The sequence below is a fragment of the Chiloscyllium plagiosum genome, unplaced genomic scaffold (assembly GCF_037043375.1).
Source record: "Chiloscyllium plagiosum isolate Xiang-an unplaced genomic scaffold, Cpla_swu_hap1 HiC_scaffold_41, whole genome shotgun sequence".
NCBI lineage: Eukaryota > Metazoa > Chordata > Chondrichthyes > Orectolobiformes > Hemiscylliidae > Chiloscyllium > Chiloscyllium plagiosum.
The window spans coordinates 6,512,662-6,538,417 of record NW_028270179.1 but is presented as its reverse complement, the minus strand read 5'-3'; the positions used below and the strand labels follow the sequence as shown (position 1 = coordinate 6,538,417).

Genomic DNA, 25,756 nt, shown 5'->3' with positions numbered 1-25,756 from the left:
TGCGTTCTACTCCCTCAATAATCATAAAATCCGCTCACCACCAGGGTCCTGCTCTTTTCACAAATTGTTGTTCATTTCAAATTTTCAAATCGATAGCCTTTTCTTCCATCTCCCTTCTCAGTGTCTCACCGTCTGTATTCATTGTGCCATTTTTTTTCTGATTCTCTCTCATACACGCTTTTCCTATTGATCACAGACTCACTTCATACGACGGGACTGTTGTCTGCCATTCAGCTCATCAAGTACTTGACATATATATTGAAATTTGCATCCCTCCATTTCCATTCCCATTTTATTGGACACCAAAAATCTACGATTTCTTCCTTTCCATCTCAAGGATTGAATTTTGGAAGAGATTGTGTCATATTCAATTTCAGCGAGGAAGCTTCGGAAAAGGACAGCTCTCTCCATGATAACATGTTGAATCTTTCACCTCTGCATCTTCGTTTGTTATTTGATACTTGTTTACCCCCTGCACCCAAACTTTAAGAAAACATCATCAATATCAGTCTCAACATTCGATAGGGAAATGTTCCACAAGATACTCAACAGCAAGTGGATATTTCCACACAGAATTGGTTGGGTAGTTTGGTTTTGTACACGTGCAAATATAGAAGAATGGGTGTCACCTTTAATGAAGTTTCCAAGATTCTTAGCTGAAATGACAGGCTACGTGTGGAGAGTGTGTGGGACAGGCTGGTACAGTAGGGCATAGCCTTACCAGAAGGTGGTATGCATTTCAGGCAGAGATAAGGAGAAATAGTTTTTCTCATAAGCTCGTGATTCTGTAGAATTCTTCACTTGCAGAGGGCTGCTGCGATTGAGTCATCAAGTGTATTCAAAGGTGGGATAGACAGACTTTTAATCAGGAGGGTTTTTGGAATCGAGGGTTTTTGGAATAGGGCAAGAAAGTGATTTTGTGGGAGATTGGATTCAAACACAATCTCACTGAACGGTGGAACAGTCTAGACAGAATGAGTGATCTTATTCTGCTCCTACATCTTAGGATTCTAAGAAGCTGATTTTGGTGAACGTCAGGGGAAATAATAGATTTTGGGCACAATGCAGCCTTAATACAGATCATGTTCTTCTCAACACGAGCTGAGGTATTAGAATCTGAATCGTCACTATCATGACTTTCCTCCACTGATTTTCCTTACGTCTCCATTAACTCCTGGTTGCTCCAGCAATTGCCGTGTATTAACCTGCTATGCAGTCTAACCAGGCTTCTCGTTGAAAGGAAATTCGGATTTTCTCGAAGATGTTTTGCCTTGCACTCATCAGGCCATTTCGCACGAATATGAACTGAGTTGGGAAAATCACGTTTATTCTGCATGACAGCCGATCAGGGATTAGTCAGTTCATGGTCACTGATTAGTCTGGGTGCGCCTGTCGAAAATAAAAGTATTGATGCGAAATGACACGAAAGTATCAAGTTTGATTACGTTTAAACTATGAGCTGTGATCCTCATTTGTCAGTACATGCCTGTGGGGAACGCAACCAAGGATACAGATTGAGATTTATATATCAAGCTTAATGCATTTAAACTGGACAAGTCAGGGTCTTCCTGTTGACAATACGTGCATTGATCCAGATTGTCAGTCAGCTGCCAGGCTTTCGATGAACTTTAAATTCGTCTGTGAGAATCTGATCTGGAGGGGTGTTCCCTTCGGAAATGCACCCATTGAAGTTATCTGAGAATCAACTGCAAGGATTCGTGCAATTTAACCTGTGGAATAGAAAGCTGGTTTATCTGAGATATCGACCATCAATTAGCGTTCGCTTAGTTTGTTGATTGGGTCAGGTGACGGAAACTGGGATCTATACCTGTCAATTCTCCCAGAGGCGCTGAGGTGAGTTAAACCATTTGTTAAGCACATTTATCTTCACGACATATGATATTTCCTTTTGAATCCCGAACTGTTTTCGGCGCTATTTCCCATTTAAGAGCCTGTTGCTCAGAGTCAGTGTCGTTATTTCACTAAAATGTCTATTCAACAGCACCCCTTTCTCTCAATTTACATAAAAATAGACATCAGGGAACGTTGTGATTAACGTAGAAATTTCACAACAAAATTCAGCAAAGTATGCGGAAATATAATTTACCTCTGTTTAACTCATTCCTGAGCTCTCTGTGTCTTTACAGAGTGAGTGACTGTGAAGCCAATATGTTAGAATTTCCAGAGCTGAGGAATATCTACATAAGGGTATGGCAAATATTTGTAGATGCACACTGAGTATTTAAAGTATTGTTTTTATTCTAAAGTGACTCCGGAGCCTCATAGAATCCGATTGCTAAAACAAGTCATTCAACCCATGATATGCACACCAGATGTCTGCAGGGTATCATACCGTGCAGAAAAATCAAGTTGGTAGCAGTGAGATTCGAACCCACGTCTCGGAAGAGACTGGAACTTAAATCCAGCGCCTTAGACCGCTCGGCCATGCTACCACTATAGCAAAGTACCAGCATATTTGGTTTTGTGAATGCTGACTGCCCCGAGCTGCTTGAAGTTCATTGGCTGGTATTTCATGTATAAAAGCACGTGTACTCTTCAGACTGATCGCTGGTTTTGTGGTACGGAAGCTGCCACTGTCAAGACATTGTTCTGAACAATAATCGATTTTCTGCATTACATTCTGACCCGATGCGTTCCATTTGTCTTGATTCTGCTCTGAACACTTTCACCCTCAGACACATTTTAACAGCCAGTTGAGCCCGCAGGAGACTCCAGGTCCACAGAGGTGGGGAGAGGAACACAGATCCAGAAATGGTGTGTCGAAGAAAATCTATCATTTAACTATTTGTGCTCTCGGCTAATTATATATTTTTCTTGTCAACTTTAATGATGTATTCACTGTGGAAGTGATTGCATTTAGTCAGTGATGTATCATTTGGGATATCTAGCCTTGTAAATAAAATAGTTTCCATGCTGAAGGTCTTGAGCTGCTGCACTAACACTCTTATTAATGCTGTGACACAGTCTATATTTCGAAATCAGTTGAAAAATATGCTGAAATATCCCTTCACTATTCTCATAAAACAGGTTCGATAAGGAGATGAGCTATAAAAGGCCGATAAAAATGGACTGAGTCTCACGTGATTTTATGAATGGACACATCTCCTGTGTAAATCAGATCTATAATTTTCAAAGAGAGAATCCAGTCCTTTCTCCACGACACTCAGTTGCACTTCCATGCTGTCCAGAAACTCCAGGCGTTTTCATTGATCCAACGTTATACTGAATTAATAATATTAACTTTTGGTTTTCACATGTTGTTAAGCGGTTCATGCATTCTATAGCACTTAATTCACCAGCTGACTGCCTGATGTCTGGCCTCTTAATCCAAAGTATTCATTTGCCTGGATGAGTGCATCTTCAGTAACACGCGAGAAGCTCAAAACCAAAACCAAGGAGCATCTGTTGTCGGCAGAAATGTCAAGAGGAGTCGTTAGCCCCGTTTTCCTTCACTCCTTCGGTATTCTATTACCACGTATGTTAGAGGCCAGAAACTATTCCAAAGCTGTTGTATTGGGGTGCGGTTTCCTCTTATTTGGGGGCCAATACAGTCAATAATGCTCTGGGGTCCCCAGTGAAATACAACATTTTATTTCCATCCGCGTTACAGTAGTTGCTGCAACATTGGTACCCATTGTTAGACAAATTCCCCTAATGTGAACATTCATACCAAAAAAAAATTGCAGTCAATAATGGAAATCTCTATAAACAGCCCCAGGCGCAACCAAATTGAAATTATACCTGCCAGATAACTCCCCACCAGCGCTTGGGGCCGACAAAGCTTCTGACAGCCTTAATACTCTCCAGCTGCATTGCATTATTTACCATAAAATATTGCCGTTTCTCACAAAGAACTCTTCCAGCTTTTGTACAAATTTGAGAATGGCTAATTGGGAAGGATATTAATTTCAATCAATTGTTATCAAGTTTTTTTTCAAATAAACTTTAAAATAAAGTTCCGGTTGTATTGAGAAGAACCCCTCTCTCTGTGTGTCTTCAAGCTGAGATCAAACAACAACCACTCTCAAACGTAACTGTAGTTTACGACCTCTGCTACGTATAGTCATAGAGTCATAGAATTCTTTTTGTGTGGAAGCAGGTCATTCGGCCCAACCAGTCCACATCAGCCCTCCGAAGACTATCGCACCGAGTCCCATTCCCATGCAATCTTATCCTATATTTACTTCTGATTAATGAACCTAAACCTATGCATCCCTGAAAACTATTGACAATTTTGCATGGCCATTCGACCTGAGCTGCTCTTCTTGGGATTGCTATGGAGTCTGTTCAATATCGCAAAGTCCTACTTTTTTTCCTTTAAAGAATGGAAACCTTTTTCTGATAACATATGCAATAGTTCACTGAAATAAGTTATCTCCACAATTCGATTATGGATTGTTGGGTACGTAGCAAGACCAGATCTAGCCCTTCTATTTGTATCACAACTTGTCTCTAGCTTCACCCTGTTCTGTGCTGTTTGCGATGCACTAATTGAAAAGTGTTACATTTGTTGTAAATTTCTGTTCAACTTTTGGCATGGAAACTTCAGTATCCAAATGATTATCCTTCTGACAGGTGGAGGATGACAAGTTGTTTGAATATGTTGCTTATTTCTTTTCAGGAATTGACTGGAGCTGATTAAAATATGACATGACCGTGACTGCACACAATGACATAGGATATTTTTCACAAACACATACTTGTTTGAAAATCTTAAACTTTTACCCATAATCCTAGTTTACATTGTGCTAATTGTCCACATACATGTTGATCGTGATCTTGTACCATTTTCATCCTTCAGTGCATCACTGAATCATACATTAGATTTTGCAAGTGAGGTAAAACATTGCTTACAGCAGCAACACTTACATTAACATATCTATCTGAAAGTCTTGGAATGTTTCTTTACATTTGACAACTCATGAATTTTACTGTATGAACAGTCCTTTCTGCAAGATTAGGGGACTGATAAGACATAACGAGGAAATTGCGTTTCCTGAATATCTTGTAGGGGGTATTAGTACAATGTGAACTGTCTAACATGAAACACACTGAATACAGTAGTCAATGTGAGAACAACCCATGCACAAGTCCGATCTGATTTCTGACAAAGGGGAGAATTGAGTGAAATATTCATCAGAAGGAAATCTTGTCCACGGATACAGAAATCATCAGTAATAATCTTGTCCCACATCACGGAATGCATCTCGTATGGAATGAGAAGTTCTCTCAATTTATAAGATCAATGGAAGTGACACGTTTCATATGACTTGATTTGTTGATATTTTTATTTATGTCATGTTAATTTATGAATTCATACACCAATTGCTTTCTTCTGCATGTCTGTGATCTGTCCGTATATGGTGGGGTAAATCTTGACAAGAGCTTGGAGATTTTACACATGTTTACTTTGGAGATGCCATTCCAATCAAATCCTTATTTCTCCTTATTTACCTGTAAGAAAGCGTTTCAAATCATGTTTGAAACGTTCAGATATGACCTTATATTTTTGATAGTCATAGAGATATACAGCACGGAAATTGACACTTCGGACCATCTAGTCCATGCCGACCAGATATCTCAACGTCACCTAATTCCGTCTGCCTGCACTTGGCCCAGATCCCTATTCACATACCCATCCAGATGCCTTTTAAATGTTGCAATTATACGTGCCTCCACCACTTCCTCTCTCAGCTCATTGCATACACGCACCACCCCCTCTGTGAAAAATGTTACCCGTTCGGACCCTTTTATATCTTTACCCTCTCAACCTAGAACGATGCCATCTAGTGGCGGACTTCTCCCAACACAGGGAAATTAATTTATCTGCTTATCCTATCCATGACCCTCATGTTTTTATCAGGCTCTATGAGGACATCAGGCGACTGACTGTGTGGAGTTTGCACATTCTCCCCGTGTCTGCGTGGGTTTCCTCCGGGCGCTCCGGTTTCCTCCCACAGTCCAAAGATGTGCGGGTCAGGTGAATTGGCCATGCTAAATTGCCCGTAGTGTTAGGTTAAAGGGGTAGATGTAGGGGTATAGGTGGGTTGCGCTTCGGCGGGTCGGTGTGGACTTGTTGGGCCGAAGGGCCTGTTTCCACACTGTAAGTAATCTAAAAATCTAATCTAATCTAAGTAAGTAATCCCTCAGCATTCGATTCTCTAGAGATACCAGCCCCAACCTTTCAGCCTCCCCCTATAGCTCTAACTCTCCAACACTTGGATATATTTATAATCGACTTATAAATCTTTTCTGAACCCTTAAAAGTTTCACAAGATCCTTCTGAAAGGAAGGAGACCAGAATTGCACGCAATATACCAAAAATGGCCCATCCGACATCCTGTCCAGCAGCGACATGACCTCTCACTTCCTATACTCAGTGCCCTGACCCATAAAGGAAAGCATACCAAACGCCATCTTCACTCTCCTACTTTCAACTCTACAATCAAAGAGCTCTGAACCTGCACTTCATGGTCTCTTTGTTCAGCAACACTCCCTAGGAACTTACCATTAAGTGTAGAAGTCCTGCTAAGATTTGCTTTCTCAAAATGTAGCATCTCACATTTCTATAAGTTAACTCCATCTGCCACTCCTCATTCCATTGGCCCATCTGATCAAGATCACGTTGCAATCTGACGTAACCTTCTTCGCTATCCACTGCACTCCCACTTTTGGTGTCATCTGAAAACGTAGTAACTATAGCTCCTGTTTCAATTTCGAAATCATTTACCTCAATGACGAAATGTCGTGAACCCAGCAGGCGGGTCTTGTGACACATCACTGATCACAGGCCTCCAGTCCGAAAAACAACTCTCCACCACCACCACCCTCTTTCTTTATCTCCCAGCTAGTCCTGTACTAAATGACTAGTTCTCCCTACATTCCATGAGATTTAACTTTGCTGACCAATGTCCTGTTGGAAACCTTGTCGAATGCCTTATTTAAGTCCAGAGAGATCGCGTCCACCGCTCTGCCCTCATCGATCCTCTTCATTACGCCTTCAAAAAAACTCAATCATATTTGTGAGACGTGATTTACCAAGGACAAAACAATGTCAATTATCCCAAATAAGTCCTTGCCTTTCCAATCTGTGTAAATCCTGTCCCTCAGGGTTCCCTCCAACAATTTGCCCACCAGCGATGTAAGCCTATCTGGTTTGTAGTTCTTTGGCTTGTCCTTAACACCTTTCAAAAATGGCGCCACGTTCGCTCATTGCCAGTCTTCGGGCACCTCACCTGTGAGCATCGATAATACAAATATCTCAGCAAGGGCCACAGTAATCATTTCCGTAGCTTCTCACAGAGCTCTGGTGTACATCTAATCAGGTCCTGGACATTTGTTCAACTTTATGCGTTTCAAAATATCCAGCAGTTCGTCCTCTGTAATATGGACATTTTTCATGATGTCGCCATCTATTTGGCCACATTCTATATCGTCCATATCCTTCTCCACAATAAACACGGATGCAAATAGTCGTTTACTATCTTTCCAATATCCTTCAGCTCCACACTAAGGCTGCCTTGCTGATTTTTGTGTGGCTCAGTTCGCTCCATAGTTACGCTTCCTTCGTTAATGTATTTATAAAAACCTTCTGGATTCTCCTCAACTCTATTTGACAAACCGATCTTATGTCCCCTTTTTTCCATTCTGATTTCCCTCTCAAGTGTACTCCAGCTGCCATTGTTCTCTTTCATGGATTCACTCGATCGTTACTGTCTGTATGTGATGACTGCTTCCTTCTTTTTCTTCACTAAACCCTCAATGACTCTCGTCACCCAGCATTCCCGACACCTACCGGCCTTTTCTTTCAACCTAACAGGAATATACTGTTTTTGGACTCCCGTTTTCTCATTTCTGAAGACTTCCCATTTTCCAGCCATCCCAGTACCTTTGACCCAATCAGCTTTTTAAGTTCTTGCTTAATGCCGACAAAATTAGCCTTCCTCCAAATAACAATTTCAACTGTTTGATCTGGTTGATCGTTTTCTATTACTGTTTTAAAACTAACAGAACTATGGTCGCTGATCCCAAAGTGTACCCCCACTGACAACTCAGTCAACTGCCCTGCCTTATTTCCCAAGAGGAGGTCAAGTTCTGCACTTTCTCTGGTAGGTGCATTCACATAGTGCCTCAGAACATTTTGTTAGATTAGATTACTTACAGTGTGGAAACAGGCCGTCCGGCCAAACAAGTCCACACCGACCTGCAAAAGCGCAACCCACCCAGACCCATTCCCCTAAATCTACCCCTTCACCTAACACTATGGGTAATTTAGCATGGCCAATTCACCTAACCTGCACATCTTTGGACTGTGGGAGGAATCCGGAGCACCCGGAGGAAACCCACACAGACACGGGGAGAATGTGCAAACTCCACACAGTCACTCACCTGTCTCCATCTAAACTCTAAACACTATGACAGTTCCAGTCTATGTTTGGACAGTTCAAATTCCCTATAATAACCACTCTATTAATCTTGCAGATAACTGAAATATTGTTACACATTTGTTTCTCAGTTTACCGCTGATTAGTATGCGGCCTATAATACAATCCCAACAAGGTGATCAGTCCCTTCTTATTTCTCAGTTCCATGCAAATGATTTCGCTAGTTGTCTTTCTGGGAACATCCCCCCTACGTACAGCTTCAATGCAATCCATTATGAAAAACGCCACTCCCCCTCCTCTCTTGCCTCCCTTTCTATCCTACTATAGCATTTGTATCCAACAACATTAAGCTGCCATTCATGTACATCCCTGAATCATGTTTTTGTAATTGCTGTGATATCGCAGTCCATGTTCGAAGCCATGCCCGGAATTCAATTGACTTCCCTGTTAGGCCTCTTGCATTGAAATAAATGCTGTTTACTTGATCAGTACTACCTTGTTCTCTGCTTTGTTCATGTCTGCCTTCGCTGATTGACTTGCTGTTTTTCTCCACTGTACCAGTCTCAGATTGTTATCATTCCTCAATCTCTCCCTGGTTTCCACCCCACCCCTTACTAGCATGAATTCTCCCGAGCCATTTTAGGAAATCTCCCTGCCAGTATATTAGATCCCTTCCAATTTAGATGCAATCCATCCTTCTTGTACAGATCCCAATGGTCCAAAAATATGAACCCTTCTTCCATAAACCAACTTCTTAGGCACGCTTCATCTGCTCTATCCTACTATTCCGACCCCCACTAGCTCATCCCACCAGGAGGAATCCAGAGATTACTCTCCTCGAGGACCTCATTTTGAAATTCCTGCCTAACTCTCTAAATTCTACCTTCAGAATGTCATTCTTTTCCCTTCCTAAGTCGTTCTAACCAATGTGTGCAATGACCTTCTGCTGGTCCCTCTCCTCTTTGAGAGCATTTTGCACCCTGTCTGTCACATCCTTGATCCTGACAGCAGGGAGGCAACACACTATTCTGATTTTTCGCAGTTGGACGCAGATATGTCTGTCTGTCCTTCTGACTAGAGTGTCCCCTAAAACGATCAATCAGTTGGAACCTGATGTAGCCCTCATTACATTATCGCCTGCCTTGATACCAGAAACGTGTGTTTTTGTGCTAACTTCTCCTGAAAGTCCATCACCCCCTATATTTTCCCATACTTGTTTGAAATTGGATTAGCCACAGAAGACTACCTGCCTATCCCTCCTCCTTTACTTGGAGTGAACTCATCTAAGGCTTTTCTCCCTTCTTATAACTGCCATCCATCACACCTCAAGCTCTTGTAAATTCCTCATTGCCTGTAACTGTCGCTCCAAGCAAACCATTCTGTCTGACAGGATTCGCATTAATTGATATTTATTGCAGCTATAATCCTCAGTAAACCGTAAACTCTTCCGAAACTCCCACATCTGACAAGAACAGGATATCACCCGACTAAAGGCCATTTTGCTACTTCCAATCTATGCACACAGCATAGCACCGTCTTATTGTCTCGCACTAGGTCAACTTAATACTTTTGTCTTATATTTTTCAAATGTAATCAACAGACACATCCAATAAAAGCATATAATCAAGAAAAACCCAGTCTACTCAATATTATATATTTACAGTAAGGCTATACTTGAAATAATAGACTTATCTATTTCTATGCTGTCACCTTTCCCAAACAAGGTGCTCCAAGATCAGTTGCCAATTTCGCTGTTTGTTAAGTTTTCCTCGACACACTCCAATACATGAATTCAGACAGCGAAGGAAGTAACTGCGCAGATTCACTGTTATGTCAGTCAGCAATGTCGGTTTCTTTCGTCTCTCCTTACACACCACGTGTTCGCTGCCTTTGTCTGTCTTTCCCCCTTTTCAAAGTGCCGTTGTTTGACTTTGTTTTTCTCCAAAGTTCCCAAACAATTGCAACAGCATATAAAACAGTACTTGCTGCTCATGGAATTCAAGAAAATCACCTCCAGCACCGAAAATACATCAAAATAGGAGCAGCTGTTACATTTAATTTTTCCCGTCCTCCATCTTGGATAACCCAGAATCCTCACAAGCTGTAAATGGAATTTAAAATAAAGTTCCTTCTTTCGATTAATCTTATTTGTTACCACTCTAAGTACTTTCTATTTCTAATTACCTTTTCTTAATAAATAAAACATCTATTCGTATTTCACTGAAAGAGTGAAATTCACGCACTTTACAACTTTACCAAACTATTAAAAGAAGCTTATTTAGATTTCACCAACAACGACATGTCGTTCTCGACTTTCTAATTTCTCTTTGTCATGTTCCCTTAATTCTTTGGGTGTAAGAATTTGTTCGAACTATCTTCATCTGATTTTAAATTTTAATTGTCAATGTTTCCCCAATCGTGGCTTCTTCTGTTCCCTTCCTGCGCCAATGTTCTTTATTTTTTTGCAGAATTTGTATTTGGACCATTCATTACTTTATCTTTTCTAACAATACATTGATCCTGTTTTTCGCTGATAAACTTTTCCTTTATGAATGCAACTAACCTTTTCACAGTAATTTCTTGTTTGCATTTCTAATTCTACACTTACCTTTATAATCCAGAACACTGTAGCAATATACTTTTCCTCCTGCTTTTTTAACTATATATCAAACATGAGGCAGTGGTTAAACTTGGCCTGACAAAAATGTCCCTTATGAGAATGCTGAAGTAGTGAGAACTGTCTATTTACAGACAGCTGATTAACTTGCCTAATGTTTCCTTCTGCGTATAATCTTTGCTGTCTGAATTCATGTATTGGAGTTTGTCGAGGAAAACTTAATATAATCAGTATATCCAGCTGAAGACAACAAGTTTAACTGTGACCGTCTGCTGTTCGTAAATGTCAGACCATTTCAGCCATTAGCGTAAGCTGCAAAAGCCCAAGCGGTCATCTTGTCCAATTTAGCCCTGGTTCGCCACAATAGCTGCCATCCACAGCCCATTGCACAATTGGTGGTGTGCAGAATATTTTGGCAGAAGGGTGCTACTATTTATTGAAAAGAAGCTTTTGCACACCAATTACATGGGAAAGGGATAGATACAAATGAACGATAATAATAGGAAGTTATCTTTAAAATAACGCACTTTTCTGATGTGGAACCCAATAACCACTCTCTGCCGATCACTGAATGCAATTTCTGGAATAGGTCTGCTAACAGGGTCACGGCTGTTCCATCATAGGTGGGGACCTATTTTCAAGGAGTTTCCATTTCACACTTTCAAAGACAGTGAGTTTCTCACTGTGTCCAAACGTGTAAGTGATTGACAACAAATCAACAACCATCCACTCCCTCCTCTGCAAATACTGAGTAGCAACAGCGTGTACCATCGACCGAGGATGTGAGATTTTAGACGGAAGGAAATATAGGAGAAATTGGATTATCCTCGGAATAGAGATGAGGTGAATTATTCACTTGTTCGAAATTATGAACAACTTTGACAAGGTAAAGTAGAATACTTTGTTTCCACTTGTTGGTCGGTCAGTAAGTGGAATTATAATTGCAAGGTTATCAGCTGGACACCGAGAAGTGGAATGAGGAGAAAGCTGTTTAGTCAGAGAGATGTTCGTGCTTCTTAACAAATGCTTCAACTGTACCTATTCACCTTCCGAAAATATAGATAGAGATCCCCAGGTCCCACCACTGTTCTCCCCTCATTTTGTACTAATGAAAGGGATTACTCAGATGTTGTAATGTTGTGGTGAGCCACCTTTGTGAACCTTTGCAATCCATTGTTGGGTGATTGGATCAATCACTATGGATTTCGAGTCAGACGTCCATTGACAGTGAGTGAGCTACTTGTTCATGTTCAAGGACAACGCATCTCTTACATGTTTACTCAGAAATGTCACACAGGATGGTGACTTGAGACAAGTATTCGAGGGAAATACTGATTAATCCATAAATGGTTAAAATCAGAAACATTAAACGTCCTGTGACAAACGGCACAGAGAGAGAGAGAGAGAGAGAGAGAGAGAGAGAAAGAGAGAGAGAGAGAGAGAGAGAGAGAGAAAGAAAGAGAGAAAGTTCGAATGAGGGAAAGTTGGAGATAGATGAAATTACGAATACGAGCATAATCATGAAATCGAGAAACTAAACTGAAATAGAGAAAGTGAAAATAATTAGGGAACATAACGGAAGGAGACAATTATCCATCTGTTTATCACCAGTAGTGGCTGTATCCTGTCCCAATGGGAGTTTCGACACACCAGAAGTGGCAAAACAGTTTGACACAGCCGGGAAAGGGTTCGCTCTGGGAGTTTTCAATGTTGAAGACACTTTGTATTGGCTCCTTAAATGAGGAATGATACACGAAAGAGTTCTCCTACTGAGTCTCCCACAGCACCCCTCCTATCTGACGAATCGGTCCTCTCTCCAATGACATCTGGTGAAATGCAGAAACAATCAGAGAAAGTTGGAAGAGACTGATGCAAATACCACTGTTATGACATAAAATTGGAACATTGGATGTTTCGATATTGCTGTGTTGCAAAGGAAGTGTGAGGTATGTTTTCTTTTCATAACTTGAAAGCTGTCGACAGCTCCGCGTTCAACCCCAATATCACAACCAGACTAATCGCAAAATTCTGAGATAGTTAACTGACCCCAGCCTTTGTAACTGCATCCTGCGGTTCCATCGGCGTCAATCAGTGAAAATAGACAGCTGCAGCTCCTCCGTCAAAACACTCAATATTGGATCCCCCCCTCCCCCCCCCCCCCAACGATGAGGTGTTAGGCAACTACTGCACACCCTTCTGCCCATCAGGTCCAGAACGAACCTCTGAAGGCTATCCCACGCAGACACACCCCGAACAAGCATTTCCCAAATGATCAAAACTGGGCATTTTTTCGACTGTGGAAGGCAGCAGAACATCTGGGAGACTGTGCAAATTGCACAAGCAAATGGAATTGAATATGGTTTCCTGGTGCTGACAAGCACCAGTGCTAACAGCTGGGTCACAATGTGCCGCAATATCCACAACCTGCAATAGTAAAATATTCTCCTTTGACTGTAATTTGATAATCGTCTAGCCAATGGTAAAAATATTGATAGACTGAATTTATTGTATAATCTGATTTATTAAATCTTTCAGCATCTAAAACATCCACAACGGTGTTAACAAACAAACGCCATCTCCATTATGCTGACACCACCGTGCTCGGAAGGATATCAAACAACGATGAGAGTCAGAATGGAGAAGACAGACAGAGGGTTTTGTTACGTGGCGGAGTGATAACAATCTCTCTCTCAACGTTGGCAAAAGTAAAGAAATGATAATGGACTTCCGAAAGAAAGAAGGATAACACACCCTTATCTATATCAACTGGGTGGAATTTGAGAGAGGTGAGAACTTCAAGTTCACAGGTGTGACGACAACCGACTATCTGTCCTAGACTTCCTACATACATTAGACTGTCAAGAAGGTGCAAAAGCGGTGCATCTTTCTCAGGCAGCTCAAGTAATTTGAGATTTCCATGACGATCCTCTCCAACGTTTACAGGCGCACCATATCGAACATACTGCCCGAGGACACAACAGCCTGGAATGGCAAAAGCTTTGTGCAGAACCTTAAGAATCGACAGAAGTTCGTGTACAAAGCTGACACCATCACAGAAGCCAATTTCCCTTTCATGGGCTCTACTTAAACAGTCCTGTTGCCACGGAATTGTTACCAATACCATCAAACACCCAACCCACTCTGCAATGCTCTGCGACAACCGTTTCTGTCAGAACGTAGATTCAGAAGGTTGAACACACAAAACAAGTTCAGGTACAGCTTCTTCACTCTCGTTATTAGATCTATGAATGGAGTCTCTAACGACATTTTTTATTCAATGTTGATCTTGCCTCGTGAATGCTTTGTGTGTCATAAACTGCATGGCTTACTCCATTCAATTTCTTTTTCACCCCATCATCTGACTGTGATCTGCTGCCACTGTTCTCAAACAAATCTTTTCACTGTATTTAGTTATGCAGGGTAATAGATCAAGTCAAATTAAATCGTGGACTGTCCAGAATTAAGAGGAATAGCAGTGTGGTGTTGTAATACAAAACCCCAGCACATTTTCAGAAATAAAAGGAAAGCTCATATACGAGGTACTTGCAATTGAGCGTAAACAACTGACAGAACAAGTGGCATGCTACAACGGCAGTCGCTGTTCTGTTATTGCAGTACCTTCACTCTAATTTCAGACTGGCAATGGCTGTAAATCAATCAAATGGGAAAACAACTGTCAATCAAACAAAACAGGGCAGGGCCATAAGAAACAGGGCAATTCTGAATTCATGGAGAGTAGTGATGTCCAAGAATCAACTGGGGAATGATTAATGTTACTTATGTTTAGTAGGACCTCGTAAATGACAATAATTAGATCTGTTCCTGGCATTGCCAACAAGCAACAATTGACGTGTTAGTGAGGCTTCAGTTTTCTCGAATTGGGATCAGTTTCAATTACAAGGGGGCACAGCTTCAAGGTAACAGGAGGACAATTTAAGGGAGATGTGCGGCAAGTGTTCTTTTTTCACGCAAAGAGTGGTAAGAGTCGAACATTCAGCTTAATTGTCACCCATGTTCAATCATAGGGTGATCAGAAAGTTTCAGTTTCCACAATCATTTAGTATGATATTATGTGCCTGAGTATTTCACATGCCATAAAGAAACATATAACTTTCCCCTGGAATATAAATAAGGCTCGCTCAGTAAAATAATCATTAATCATCAAATCATCTGTTAAATTTAGAGTAAGTGGAAATGAACTCAATTTACATCAGCGAATATTTTAGTGACCATAACCACATGAAATTTAACAGAAGACGATCTTTAGGCCGTATCAGAATTCCAGCTGCCTCAGGAGACGTAGCCTTAGCTTTATTTACCAAGACCTCTGTTTTTTTCTATTTTTAATTGTAATCTGCAGTTTTCCCATTGAAGTGGAAGAAAATAAAATGGGATAATGCACTCACATTGATTAATAAGAACATTCGTGCATCTCTTTTGAAAACCAGGCTATTTATTTTCCTGCCAAAATAAATACTTGTTAAAAAAACAGTTTGCCACAGGATCAGAGAATGATTCTTTTCATAATTGATGGAAATACAGTGATAACGGATCTACTACAGTCATTTTCACTTATGTGTTGTTTCTGCTTCTTTGATGTGTTAACAACAAAACCAATGAACTTAAGTGAAATACATCACAGTGACACGCCCTTTGGTCGTCCAAGCCTGTGCTGATCACAATGCAACAATAAAATAAAAACATACCTTCAGCCCTTATTCGGTCTCTATCCCTCTACTCCATCCCCAGTCATATCAACATCCACATGACTCATATATATTGCCAAACAAGAAGTGCTTCCACCACCTGTTCTGGCAGAGCGATTAGGTTCCGACCACTCTCTGTGTGGAAAAATTCCAACAGGCACATCTCTTAAACTTCCCCCCTTACCCCGAATCTTTGTCCCTTGTAATTGAAACTGTGATCGTGCACCTCGAAGGCTGAAGACTCTCCAAATTCGTCACTTCCTATTTGATGGCAATACCAGCAACAGATCTATTACCTGTCATTTTCACTATCCACCTGGAAAGAATTAACATTATTCACTCCCCAGTTGCATTATTGGCCAACATATGTCGGTACACATTCAGAATTTTCCTGTTTCTATCGACGTTTCCCTGTTTTGTTTGGTTCACAGTTGCTTTCACATTTGATCTGCAGAGAAATTAAACCAAGGTACTGCAAAAGGAGAACAGTGCGTGTGGTCGTAGGATGGTGGAAGTGTTGTCGGTTGTTTCCATTATATTGCTAGTAACTTGAATTTGAAATTTCTTTTATTCCTGAATGTGTACCGTCATTTTGCATCTTATTACCACAGTATTATTCTGCTTTCTTTTGGAAAATCTATGATTTGATTCGACTTGATTTGATTTATTGTCCTGAATAACTAGATGCAGTGAAAAGATTCGTTTGCGATCAGTGCAAGCAGATCATAGTTATCAAGGACATGCAGATGGTAGGGCGAAACGTATCTGGACAGAGTAAGCCACGCAGTTTACAATACACAAAACCGACACGAGGCAAGATCAACATGGGAATACGACGCACAAATAACCGCAGACTGAACACAGAACAGCCTTCTCAACTGATTGGAAGATAATTCAAACATTCATGTTGTAGTATTATATTGCACCAACCTATGGATATAATGCAGCGCGAATACTTATCCAAGATACTAATGCATATCATAATTTTACCAGAGAAATGAGAAAATGTGATCACTTGCCCTAATGTTTATGAACTTATTGCCTCTGTCTCACAGCTCGGGATGATATGACAAAAAATATCTAAACTTAGTTGTTGAGTGTACTCAGATTGCAGTCAATCAAAACTTTGCTAAATGAGAAAGGGTTCAATGGATCACCAATATTTGAAAGGTGTGTTAGGGTTTCGCAATTAGTAGACACATAAATACGATATTCAAGAAAAGATAATCACATAGTGGCTTACATAGACATCTAATCATCTCATTAATGTATTTCCTGCAGAAAATTCCTAAACGACCTCAAGGATATTTATCAAATAATTCAAGGACTTTTTTTTTCAAACAATACTTGCCACAGTATTAATCGATGGAAATAATTTCGTGCAAGTCATATATTTTAGAATTGCAGAATGTTCAGAGTGTTTACGAATCTGTAGTCATAGTTTCGTAGTCAAAAAATAACTTTACCGGTCAGCCACTGAGAGAAAGGTTTTGCTTGGAAATGGAACAATTCTGGCAACTATGTTAAATTTCATACAAGTCACTACAGTATAGTTCAATATTACCTTACATAGGAAACACTGGCGTGATAGCCTTACAAGAATCACCAACAGCTGCAAGTAACGGAAATAAATACGCTCTATCTGTAAGGTTTTGGACTACTTCATTTTGATAAATCGGCTCTGATCTTATAGACTGAATGAATTTTACTGCTGAAAAATAGTCAAATGTATAATGCATGCAGCTTTCATATTAAGCAAACGCTCCCATGATAGTATTAATCTGGTTGAATGTCAAACTATTTAATTAGAGTAAACCAAGCAATCAAATAATCAATGTGTTGACTCCAAATCGTGTTCTATGATTGTCCCTCGAATAGAGCCATAGAGTCACAGAGATGTACAGCATGGAAACGGACCCTTCGGTCCAACACGTCCATGCCGACCAGATATCCCAACCCAATCTAGTCCCACCTGCCAGCACCAGGCCCATATCCCACCAAACCCTTCCTATTCATATAGCCATCCAAATGCCTCTTAACTGTTGCAATTGTACCAGCCTCCATCACATCCTCTGGCAGCTAATTCCATATACGTTCCACACTCTGCGTGAAAAAGTTGTCCCTTTGGACTCTTTTATATCTTTTCACTCCCACCATAAAACTTTGCTCGCTAGTTATCGACTCCCCGACCCCAGGGAAAAGACTTTGTCTATTTCACCTATCCATGCCCTTCATAATTTTGTAAACCTCTATAAGGGCACCCCTCAGACTCCGACTCCCCAGGGAAAACAACCCCAGCCTCTTCAGCCTTACCCTATAGCTCAAATCCTCCAACCCTGGCAACATCCTTTAAAATCTTTTCTGAACCCTTTCAAGTTTCACAATAGGAAGGATACCAGAATTGTACGCAATACTCCAACAGTGGCCTAACCAATGTCCTGTACAGCTGCAACATGACCTCCCAATTCATGTACTCAATACTCTGACCAATGAAGGAAAGCATACCAAACGTCATCTTCACGATCCTATCTACCTGCGACTCCACTTTCAATGAGCTATGAATCTGCACTCCAAGGTCTATTTGTTCAGGAACACTCCCTAGGACCTTACCATTAAGTGTATAAGTCCTGCTGAGATTTGCTTTCCCAAAATACAGCACCTCGCATTTATCTGAATTAATCTTCACCTGCCACTTCTCAGCCCATTAGCCCATTTGGTCCAGATCCTGTTGTAATCTGAGATAACCCTCTTCGCTGTCCACTACACCTCCAATTCTGGTGTCACTTGCAAACTTGCAAACTGTACCTCTTATGCTCGTATCCAAATCATTTACATAAATGACAAAAAGTAGAGGACCCAGCACTGATCCTTGCGACACGCCACTGATCACAGGCCTCCAGTCTGAAAATCAACCCACCACCCTGTGTCTTCCACCTTTGAGCCAGTACTGTATCCAAATGGCTAGTTCTCCCTGTATTTCATGAGATCGAACCTTGCTAATTAGTCTTCCATGGGGAGCTTTATCGAATGCCTTACTGAAGTCCATATAGATCACATCTAATACTTTACCCTCATCAATCTTCTTTGTTACTTCTTCAAAGAACAAAATCAAGATTGCGAGACATCATTTCCCACGCACAAAGCCATGTTGAATATCTCTAATCAGTCCTTGCTTTTCCAAATACATGTACATCCTGTCCCTCAGGATTCCCTCCAACAGCTTGCACACCATTGAGGTCATGCTCACCAGTCTACAGTTCCCTGGCTTGACTTTACCGCACTTCTTAAGCAGTGGCACCACGTTTGACAAATTCCAGTCATCCGGCACCTCACCTGTGACTATCAATGAGACAAATATCTCAGCAAGAGGCCCAGAAATCACTTCTATAGCTTCCCACAGAGTTCTCGTGTACACCCGATCAGGCCCTGGGGATGTATCCACCTTTAACCGTTTCAAGACATCCAGCACTTCCTCCTCTGTAATATGGACATTTTGAAAAATATCACCATCTATTTCCCTGCAGTCTATAGCTTCCACATCCTTTTCCACAGTAAATACTGATGCAAAATACTCATTTAGTATCACCCCCATTTTCTGTGGCTTCACACAGAGGCCACCTTGCTGATCTTTGAGGCGGCCTATTCTCTCCCTAGATACCCTTTTGTCCTCAATATATTTGTAAAAACCTTTAGGAAAATCCTTAATTCAATTTGCCAAAGTTATCTCATGTCCCCTTTTTGCCCTCCCGATTTCCCTCTTAAGCATCCTCCTGCTTCCTTTACACTCTTCTGTCTATAAATGACATATGCTTCCTTCTTTTTCTTAACCTCTTGAACAATGCCTCTCCCTCTGCGTTCTCTCTCTCTTTTGCTCTCTCTGTCTCTCTCTCTCTCTCAATGCACCCTTAGTCCTCTTCTTCTTCTTCTTCTATTTATCCATCTTCTTCTTCTCTCTGTCCATATTTGCTGCCAGAACAGTTGGGTTTCTCTGTGCAGAAAAGTCCGACCAGATTCGAAATATTAACTCTGCTTCTCTCTCTCTCTCTCTCTCTCTCTCTCTCTCTCTCTCTCTCTCTCTCTCTCTCTCTCTCTCTCTCTCTCTCTCTCTCTCTCTCTCTATCTCTCTCTCGCTCTCTCCACGTTGCAACTGCCAGATGTTCTGCCAGCGTTCATCGTGCATGTGGCTAAAATGGGACACGTTCAAGGACTGGTTAACAATTCACGAGTTTTAATTTATAATTCTCAGTGAAGAACAAGTTAGGAGTACGACCTGACACAGCTTCCAGTCAACTCAAGAATCAACCAAAGTCAGCATCCCCATGGTTCTCGTGAAGGAATTGTGCCTGAGATCGCCGATTCTTACAACGGTGTTGTTCAGATGGGCACAGCCTCTGGACAGATTCCACTTGAAGTGCTGGGCACACATTGAAAGAGCACATCCTACCAGCATTTTTACAATCGTTTTCATAATCTGCAAGGAAGCAAGGACTGTTTTATATGTCTGATCTACTCGGTGGATTTGGATCGGTTCAGGGTTGGACGGCCGAAGTCCCTGTTCCTAGACTGCAATTTTTTTTGTTCTTTGTTCTTTATTCTTTGTGAAAGCAGGGCGGAGAAAGTCGAATTATCAGGTAACGAGTCGCCCAGATTATTTAGGGCGCACACTGATGCTGTTCGACCCGCTGTGCACACTCCTGTTCTGTCAACTGATGCAAATTTCCTGACTCTCTTCCCAGGTCACTGCCTCTCATTTCCATCCCAACAAATATCTATGTTCAGTATTGAAAGCTTTAATTGAGCCTGCTTTGACTACAATTCCAGGCCATGTATTCCAAACGCTAAGTATTTCATGATTGAATCAGTTGGACACTACTTTAAATGTACACCCCTCTGATGCTTGTTCTTCTACAAATGGTAAAGCCTTCTTCCTTTCTGCTCAGTTCCGCCTGCTTGCCATGATTTTGAAAATCTCCGTCAAATCTCCTCTCAGCGTTCTTCTCTCCAGAGAGAACAGTCCACCTAATTTATTCTTTCTTTGCAGTTCTCTCGCTGTCTTCTGCCAAGGTCTATTACCTGCGTGCAGATACAGGAATGTCCCTTTGCGTCTGCAATCACCCCCTCCTTTAATTTCTCCTACCTGTACCACTTCTTCCCAATATTATTTTGACTGTAAGTGTTCTTCAAACGAAATACATCACTCCACATTTCTCGGAATTGAAAAGTGTCTTCCCCCTACCGGCCAATCCATCAATTTGCCAGTGTCCCTTTGGATCTCTGCGCCGCCCCCCCCCCCCCCCCCCATTGTTTACATTTCTGCCAAGTTTCGAATCATCTGAAATTGCTGACTGCTCGGTGCTCCAGATGCAATATTTCCAATGTACGGCATAACTGAAGCACGACTACCTCCATTTGTATTCACTTCCATGTTCATACAGGAACATTCTCCAAACTGTATGATTCTATCAATCTGTATGAACTGTCTAAAAGAAAGACACATTTATGGTCGAGCTGATGTTTCCTCACATCAGGCTATCTAAAACGAAGGAACATAGTTTGAGAATAAAATGAATTAAGACGGAGAGTGGAGAAACTGCTTCACTGCAAACTCGAGACCCAATTGAGCTTGCCAGCTCCTCTTTTCCACTTCCAGTACAAATATGTCCTTCCTTTCGTGTAGTGACCAGAACTACGAGTAATATTCAGCTGTGCCCAAACAGAAGTTATCTCCAGATCAAGCAAAACCTCCTGCTTTTATAATATATGCCTTGAATGCTAATGAAAACGGTCCTTCTTAATTATACCATTAACACATGGACAAATGCCCGAAGGGACCTCAATTCCTTAGAGGATCCTCATGACACAGAAGTCACGAGTACTCTCCTGCCTTGATCCTCCTTCCAAATTGGGTTTCCTCAACTTATCAAAGATAAATCCAATTCTGAAGTCATGTTAAGAACTGCCTTTTTGAGCTGTTACTTTTTCTTCTGTCGGGTTATCTGTCTGCCGTCCACAAATTCGGAAATTGTACTTCGCGTCCCTTTGTGTGAAACGTTTGTAAAAACAGCAAACATTTAAGGTTCCAGCCCATACCCTCTGTAGCATGACTTGCAAAGCTGAACACGTCCTACTCATAGCTCCTTTGTATTTCCTGCGAGACCAGTCATTCTTCTCTCCATGCCTATATACCACCCTTGCAAACCGGACATTCTTTTTCCCCGGTGCAGCACTTTATATAAAGACTTCTTGAAATTTACTTATACCATGTTAACGTGTTTGCTTTGTCGACAACGAGCATTGTCCATTAACTCAAGCAGCATCCTCAAACCATGATCTTCAACAAACCAAATTGATTTTTCCCCCTAATTGCCTTTCAAATCATCCAAATTCCCTGTTACAACTTCCCATCAATAGTTTCCCTCAGATTTCTTTTATCTAATTCTGAGTCCCAACTGCTGCAATTTGTGGAAAACAGATAAATGGGACATTTGGATGTCTGATGGTGCTGAAGGGTAAGATGAATGTAGCCTGCCTTCAAGTAATTCAAATACAAATGATTTTGAAGTTCAAATATTGCTTGAATACAAATACAGAAGAACATCATCAAATCTGTGATTATTGTTTGGCACAGGCGAGTCTATTGGAGACAGTGCAGGTAAGATCTTTAATGATTTCTGCATTGTGGAAGCAATAGAATGGTGTCGCTGGATGGAGGTGTTGAGGGAACATGCCGGTGTCTCATCACAATAATCAAGGCCAGCGTTAAACATGATGTGTGAGAGAAGCTGAACTAGGAAAACGAGAAGGATAGTCAACTCCTCAAGCCTGAGATCATTTAATCCAATCGTGGCTGAACTTATCTCAACCCCAACTCAGCATTCAAGTCCCCTCCCTTCAACCCATTTTCGGGTAAAAAACTGAAGCACCTCCTATTTATATTTACTTAGTGCCCCGACATCCACTGCAGTCTCGATCAGTGCGTTCCACAGATCGACGACACTTTGGGAAAATAAATTCTCCCTTATATCTGCTTTGAATGTGTGCCCTTTATTCTAAAACGTGTATTTATCCTTCTACATTGCCCAATCTGATGAATTATCCGTTCTATGTCTACTTTCTCAGTCGTACATACATCTTGCAGACTTCGATTTGACCTCCGCTCAGTCTTCTAACTGCTGGCACATTCAAGGCCTTACCAGCTTAAACTTTCTTCATAAGACAAATATTCACTGGAGAATAAATTGACTGAACCCCCTCTGAATTGCCTCCCGTATAACTATATATAACTTCTCAAGTAAGGCGATCAAAACTCTCCACAATTTTCCAACGCCAGACTCAATGATGCTTTCTATGGTTGCAGAAACACTTCCTTCGTTTATATTGGATTCCTTGGAGGATACATTTTATATAACTAATTATTCTCAACTCCCCGGTAATATCAACTTAGAACCAGTATTAGGTCAAGAGCTAAATGTTCACATTCTGGACAAAAGAAATTTACTATCTTTTGGTTTCATTCTTCCGATTTCTGATACATGGGGTAACAGTTACGAGATTGAAAAGCCTGGTCTCAAAGTAAAGGGGTGGCCCAGATGATCACAGAGAAGAGGGGATGGATGAGGTCAAGAAAAGGCATTGATCAGTGTGCGGAGGACTGGCAAAAGTGGACATTAGTGGAAGATTGTGAACGAATAAATTGCAAAAATAATTTTTATCGAACAATAAAGTTTTGGTTTTATTTGGAGAAAGTCAATGATATGAAAACAAAAGAAATATATTTAAAATTTGACTTAGTGCTGATACAGTGTTCTGTGATGTCGGAATGGATCGAGATCTACAAAAGTACATCACAGAACAGGCCGTTTGGCCCACGATGTTTTGCCGAGGATTAATCCTAATATAAAATAAAATAACACAACCTACGCACACATCAATTCACTGCTATCCATGTGCATGTCCAGCAGTCGCTTAAATGTCCCTAATGACTCTGCTTCCACCACCACAGTTGGCAACACATTCCATGTATTCACAACTCTCTGCACAAAGAACCTTCGCTGACATCCTCTCGATACCTTTGTCCTAATATCTTAGAACAATCATACTTCATACCAGTCAATCGTGACCTGGGGAAAACTCTCTGGCTATTGACTCGATCCATGCCTCTCATTACCTTGTATACATTGATCAGGTCATCTCTTTTCCTCCTTCTGTCCAGAGAAAAAATTCGAGGTTAGTTAACCTCTCTTCATAAGGCAAGCCCTCCAGTCCAGGTAGATTCCTGGTAAACCTTCTTTGCACCCTCTCCAAAGCCTCTGTATCTTTCCTATAGTAGGGTGACCAGAACTGGTCACGATACTACAAGTGCGGTCACGCCAGGGAATTGCAGACCCGTAGCTAATCCACGTGGCTCTTAAACTCGATCCCCCTGCTATTGAAATGCAAAACACTATGTGATTTCTAAACAACCGTATCAATTGCGTGGCAACTTTGAGGGATCTATGTACTTGCACACGCAGATCCCTCTGCAGCCTGCAATAGCCTTCGATAATATCAACGGCACCTCTAACCTTTGTGGAATCGGTAAATTTACCAACCCACGCCTCACTCTCCTCATCCAAGTCATTTATATAAACACAAACCCCTTAACAGAGCCCTGCGGGACCCCACTCAAATCTGACCTCCAGGCACAATACATTACATCCACAACCATTCTCTGCATTCTGTCAAACGACCAATTCTGAATTCAGGCAGCCACATCTCTCTGGATCCCATACATCCTGAATTGGTGAATGAGCCTACCATGGGGAACCTATGAATTTCCTTGATGAAATCCATATACACCACATGCACCCCTCGACCTTCATTGACCAGTCTTGTCACCTCAAATAACTCAATACGTTGTGAGGCATGACCTGCTCCTCACAATGCCATGTTGACTGTCTTTAATCACGTTCTGCTTTTCCATATGGTCATAAATCCTAGCCCTCAGAATTCTTTCCAGAATATTGCTGACCACAGACGTAAGACTGACTGGTATGTAATTGACAGGGATTTCCCTACTCTCCTTCTTGAATAAACGAACAATAACCCCCTCGCTCCAATCCTCTGATACGACTCCCGTTGAGACTGAGGAGACAAAGATTATTTTCTTACCAGCGGCTTAGCAACGTCTTTTCTCGCTTCGTGGAGCAGTCTAGGATAAATCTGGTCTGACATCTGGGAACTTATCAATCTTAATGTTTGAGAAGATTTCCAGCACATCAACATCATCAACCTTGATCTGTTCAAGCTTTTATCACAGCGCTTCAAAGTTAACATTTCCAACAAGGCCCCTTTCCTAAGTTTAAACCGAAGTTAATAAAAAACATTTAGGGCTTCCCCCATCTGCTCAGACTCCACACACAAGTTCCCTACGCTATCCCTGAACGGCCCTACCTTCTCCCTGATCATTCTCTTGTTCCTCAAGTATGAGTAAAATGCCTTTGGGTTCTCCCTAATCTTTCTTACCAAGCCTTTTCTCGTGCCCACTCCTGGCTCTCATCTGTCCATTTCTGAGCTCATTTCTAGCAAGCCTACAATCCTCTAAAGGTGTGCTCAATCCTTATTTCCTCCACCTTACATAAGCTGCCTTCTTCCTTTTGATGAGAAGTTCCTCTGTTCTCGTCATCCAAGGTTCCTTAATCTTACCCCTTTTTATCTATCTCAGAGGAACAAGTTCGTGCATCACTCGCACCAACTGTTCCTTAAAAAGTTTCCACGTGTCTGCTGTGTCCTTTCTGTGGAACAATTACTCCCAGTCTTTACTTCCCAACTCCTTTCATGATCGAGTCATAATTTCATTTTACCCAATTCAATTTGATCCCTCGGTGACTGCTCCTTTCCCTCGCCAAGGTTATGGTAAACGTGTGACAGCTGTGATCACTGTCACCAAAGTGTTCTCACATCGCGAGATCTGACACCTGTCCTGGATCATTGCCGAGCACGAAATCCAAAATGGCCTCTCCTCTCGTCGGTCTGTCTGCATACTAAGT

At 41.3% G+C, this 25,756-nt stretch overlaps 1 non-coding gene across 1 annotated transcript; it reads right to left on the bottom strand.

Moving 5' to 3' along the window:
- Positions 1-2,371: 2,371 nt before the first annotated feature.
- Positions 2,372-2,453, bottom strand: trnal-uaa (transfer RNA leucine (anticodon UAA)). Its single transcript has one exon. It is a non-coding gene; the product is annotated as a tRNA-Leu (tRNA).
- Positions 2,454-25,756: the final 23,303 nt, after the last annotated feature.